Below are 6,000 nucleotides of genomic sequence, written 5' to 3'. Positions count from 1 at the left end.
GTACATCCACCTTTTACGTGTCATTCCGTTGTGTCCACCAAACAAGCTCAATTTGTAAGAAATCAAACATATAAATGGGCATCAAATAAACTGAGGGCCTTAGTGGAATGACTAATCAAATGAGGTGAATTTATCTTTCATAATTCATCATCTTCAAGAACTATTTTAACCTTTAGATTGCATGATTAAGCTCTCTCTCACTCTCTCTCTCTCTCTCTCTCTCTCTCTCTCTCTCTCTCTCTCTCTCTCTCTCACACACACACACACACACACACACACACACAAAACAAACACACACACTTGGTCACTTCATCTGGCTATGATTGCTTCACCCACCTATCACACACACATACACATCACTATTTTCTATGATTTGTTTTTTTCAAGCTTAACCTTGTTTACACACACATACACTCACTTAATGCACTATCTCTTGACAGCCTATTGGAACCTTGAACCCTTTGCATAATCCATTTTTGGCTATTGCTATCCCATTAGTGGAAACTACCTCTCGGCTCAGCTAAATATTTTTTCTCCCAGTTATTGGGTGTGTGCAAACCCCTTTGGATTGGGTATTGAAAGAACTCTTAGTACTCTTCCTGAGTTAAGGAACAAATTGGCCTGTGTTGATTAGTAACACCCCACTCTTAAACCCATTGTGGGAACTTAGCCCTTAATACTCTTTTGTGGTATGATGGGATTTGTCATGATAGGCTAGGTAATTAGTCATTTTTTAACCTTTCAATGGAAGGTTCTCTCGTTCTCTCTCTCTCTCTCTCTCTCTCTCTCTCTCTCTCTCTCTCTCTCTCTCTCTCTCTCTCTCTCTCTCTCTTAACCCCTACAAGTTGTGTAGCTTGTGCATGAAGCTTTGCTCTGCCACTATATGGGATTCTCTCTATCCATACCTCTCTCTTTCTTATCGACACCTCTACTTTCTACACCTAGCATTTGGTATCGGTAATTGACTTCCTTGAACTGTGGAATGGTCGAATGTGGATCATGTGAGATTTTTTACTCAATAAACTCACTGGATTAACATATGGGAGCTACTATAAATATAGGTGAGGGTTGCTATGGACCCTCACTTAGCCATTACTATGTTGTGTGTGTCTGGGAAAGAAAGGTTGAGGGCATTTTGTCTCTATCAAGCACATTGTCTAGTGGACTATTTTGCTTACAGTATGACCGGTTCTATTTGTCGATTAATGACATTACTCTATTGATTGTTGGTAGATTTGATCTTCTTATGGGTTATGTTTTTTACCGCCTGGATTAGTTGTTAATCTGCTTGATAACTTAAATTTGGTGTAAATACTATTTTCAAAAAAGGGAGTGTCTGACTTGAATGCTAGTTTTTTACAATTACTAGCATCTATGGATTAATAGGGATTCACCTCACTGATTTGGTTGACTTAAAATGGCATGAGATTGATTAAGCAAGATGTTTATCTCCTTCTCATGATATGGTTATAAAAAAAGAAACTTTGTACCGTTACCGGCTTGAAGTTCAAGGTGATCACACTCCACTAATTTTTTTATGTAAATAAAGTTACAATATATGATTCTGTCTCGAAGTTGAGCCAATTTTGGTTTTTTTTTTGGAACTGCTTTTGCTAACTCTAGTACTTTTTTCAAATCTCAGAAGTAGCTTGACTGCTTGGTTTGAAATCCAAAAAATACTTTTAGTTTAAATTTCTATAGAATTAGTCTGTAAAGAGATAAAGCATCAACTTTGGTATTTATTAAGCACTCAAGATGTTGGGCTAACTGATCCAATTTATAAACATACACTTTTTTTGGATTTGCAAAACACTAAACTCTATGGGACCCGAAAACAAGGGTGAAACCCTTGGATCAAAAGGAATGGTGACCTTTTGTTCATAACTTAATCTAAGTAAATAAATATAAATATTTCTTAAAAATTGGGGTTATTTAGAACCTATAAATGCCACTTGGATCTAAGAGGAGTGATGAATTTTTTATCTTAAGGTAAAAAACAAATCTAAAAAGAACTAAAAGAGACACTCCTTACACTTAGTTTATTAAGGAACAAAGTTTATATATTTGCAATAAGACAAGTAAAACAATTTCATATCCATGGCTTCTTTTACATTCACAAACATTTGGATAGTAGTTTAAGTGAAATAGGTTGTACGTTGGACATGGATAACAACTAATAGGGTTTGTTGACACCTGTAATATGTATTCAAGGCTAACAAATCTATTGTATTGTGTACATGGATGTAGGTGAGGACTCGATCTTTACTTATGATCTTTTTGGCTTTGTGCTATTCGTCACCGTCAAACTTGGCCTCTGTCACTTTAGTATCAATTTTTCTTCACTATCTTATGTACCAATTACTAGAATGATACCTCATTCTCACTATGATGTACAAAAATGAATCAAAGACAAATCATTTTTGTGCTAATCCATGTCCTTTGTCTAAATCTAGATGTCTTTTAAACTGACATGTGCTTTTGTGTATAAGTATGGGTTTGAAAACAGCAACACACACACACACACACACACACATATCAACATCATCCTTCTCTAACCTTCAACTGGGTTTCTCTTCCAAATAAATTTATCTAAAGCTCTACTAGCATGGCTTCAAAATCCTCTTCCTTGAGGGTAGGTTTCTCCTCTTCAACTCTTCTAAAAAACCAATCCAACACCATCAGAGGCCTCAAGGAAATAACCACTTGATGTTTTTAAATAAGTGTCAAGAACTTTTCTTTAGGTTCTTGTTCTATACCAACAAAGTCCTTGGCAGCCTCACAAGCTTCTACAATGACTGCAAGACAGTAGTCCTCTCTTATATTGACCAAGGATTGGATATGTTGGAGGGGAATGAAGACTTTTCTATTGAAATGGTAGAAGGGGAGAGCGGGAATGGCCCAAGAGGACTCTAAAATTTGTACCTCCTCAATCTCCTTCTACCTAAAAATCAACTTGGTCTTCCTCTAAATGTTTACTTTCCTCAATCTGAGGGACTATGGCCACATTTGCATCGTCTTCAGAAAGAGAAGGATAATCTTGGTTTGATCATTTGCTTTGCATCACAACTTCAAAAAACAAAAAAGCAATAGGCTTGAGCACAAGATTACAAGGTTTGAGATGTTGTGGACAGCTGAGTTGATATGGAAACAAGAGGCGTGACTTCTTGTTGAACTTTCCAAATTTCTTTGTAATCTTCCTTCTCAATTGCATTTTTGGATGAGGTGTACATATTCTATCCTCCATCAAGTAGCTTCTATGACCCCCAATAGCCTCTTCAAAATATTCCACTCTTGTCACAACATGCTCTTATAGTTGCCAATCACGGATGAAATTTCAAAAGGTGAATAAAAAATTTGAGCTACATGAGGGGAAGAGAGAGAGAGAGAGAGTCCCATGTGGCACCAATGAGAGGGTTCCACCTATCACCAACGAGCATATTATCTATTAAACTTTTGCTATTATTTTCAAAATGCACTAGACTCCACACAGTCCAAGAACTCTTATCTTTCATCTTCCCCTTCCTCACACAAAGCGATACAACGCCTCTTAAAGCCCTACTCTACCCTTGTTTGCATCCTCTTTGGGCTCTTCTATGCCATGAACCAAAATCAAACGACTGAAGTGATTGCTGGGATTTTCCTCACACCATCTATGCCATTCTTCCACACAAAGAAATAAAGGCTTCTAACATTCTGAGTGCACCTATCTTTGTTTTGTGCCGGCTAAGTGTTTTGATTCCCTCTCTTTCGGTTACCTCTAGATTTAAGTGATTTTGGAAAATGGCAAGGACAAAGCAGACATTAGAAAAGGTTTATCCCAACAAAAACAATCCAATTGAAGAGATGGAAAACCTAGTTGATATGCCCCAACCTAGTGATGGCAAACCCCATCGTAATCCTTCCAAGCCTTAGTCTAGTGTTGTCAAAGGCAATGTGAGAAAGAGGTTAAACTATCAATTCAAGGCTTTGAAAGAGCTAACAAAGGCTCAAAAAGCCACTTGTCTTCTCATTCCCAAATTTTCCTTTATGAGGCTAGTTAGAGGTATTTCTAATAGGTTATGCACGAGAATGAAAACCACACACTTTGAGATAGTTAGATGGAGATCCCAAATTTTGCTTTACATACAAAAGGAAGCCAATGATTGCTATAGGTAGATGAAAACCACACATTTTGAGAGATTTGGATGGAAATCTGAAGTTTCACTTTGCATGCAAAAGGAAGCCAATGATTGTTATAGAAAGATGTAAGGTGACCTTGCAAATACACACAAAAGAGCATAGCATAAGCCATTTGGACATGGATACCTTGAAAATTGTTCGCACACATTGTTCATCAATACATACGAGCAACGAGAGGGAGAGAGCAAGACAGAAAGCGGCATGCACACCTCCAAGATTGGAGTGCTACGCATGTGTGTGAGGGAGAAAGAGTGAGAGGAGAGAGAAGAGAGACATAAAATGATAGTTTTCAAATAATAAAAATATCGACGGGCTATTACTCAACCCGTAAATAAATTGTGTTTTCCACATGTAGAATAGTTGTCAATGCATCATAATTAAATATTGTTACATACTTCTCCATTAAGGGAGCAACTACTCTCACTTGCTATGTTAATAATCTGCATATCATAACTTGTGAAAAATAGTGGGCAAAATACATGCTAGAAACATCAAAATAAAACATTACAAAGTTAAACAATTCAATTTTCCTTATGCTTTTTGTCATCCACATACCACATATTTTAGTGCCCATACTGCTAGAATAAATAGTATATGCTATATCCTAATGTATAAGGTTATCATTGGTCACATTCATCATTTAGTATCCAAGTTGTATCAATACCAAGTCCAAACCATTAGTAGTGTAATCATCAATATCTTTAGCCAAATCAAATTTAATATCCACGAAATCCAAATCAATTCCATCATGTATTCGGGTTGACAAAATCACACTAATAGCAATGGTGTCCGACCAGTACAATATGATTTTAAATCAGTGCTGCTTAAACCAGATAAATAGACTTCAATTGGGCATGTTTCCTGAAATGGTGATTTTTCACTTGTGCTACCTAAACCAACATATCTAAACTAGTGAGTTTGCACTTGTGCTACCTAAACCAACGGATCTACACTTATGTTTCTTAAATTGATGAATCTCTCAACCTACACCCATTGGTTTGGTCTTTATATATGGATACAGTTGTATCAGCTCTAGTGATAGGCAAGAATACATATCCACACTAAAGCCTACATGCATATCATGCAGGTAACCACCATAGCCTACATATGTTCACCATGCATCATGCTAGTGTTGATTATAATTTGACTAACAATTCCTACTATACTGCTCCCATTGTAGTTATTATGTCAAATCTTGATAGTAATAAGTCGTACATGAGACGTCCAAACACTGACAAAATTTATGCAATCCAAGCTATCCTAGCCACCTCAATGATATTTTCATACTCTATCATGTGAGAATGTGTCAAGTCCAACACCGGATTGTCATCACACTCCTATCATCCATATGTGAATCTATCTATCCTAAAATCACCATATCAGCCTCTAGCATGAGTGTATCAAAGAACTCCATGTTGTCCATCTCTGTCTATATCTCTAGGGAGAAAACTCACTCTACATTTTTCCATGTAGATAGTGACGATAACACCTATTGTGTCTCACTATAGCACTGCCGCTCTATCTCTATCTCAATAGAGTCCTCTAACATTTTCTACATAGCTAAATTTCCTATGTCCTAAGCATACAAAAACTGACCCGCAAGTGATCTCTTGCTCATCACACATCAGTGTTGTTATTGAGACTATACTCTCTCACACATGAGAAATGTGCAGTGGGGTAGACAATGTACCTCCTTGTGCAATCACTTTGGAACCCAACTGGATGCAAAATAATTGCTCTCTAAGTGGCTCCTAAAATCCACTATCTCTCAAGAATCTTAGTGAGAGCACCTAACTACTCTCTAAGTAGCACCTAAAATCC

This window comes from Adiantum capillus-veneris, chromosome 12, assembly GCF_014529385.1.
Source record: "Adiantum capillus-veneris isolate H3 chromosome 12, ASM1452938v2, whole genome shotgun sequence".
NCBI lineage: Eukaryota > Viridiplantae > Streptophyta > Polypodiopsida > Polypodiales > Pteridaceae > Adiantum > Adiantum capillus-veneris.
This window is presented reverse-complemented; position numbering follows the sequence as displayed.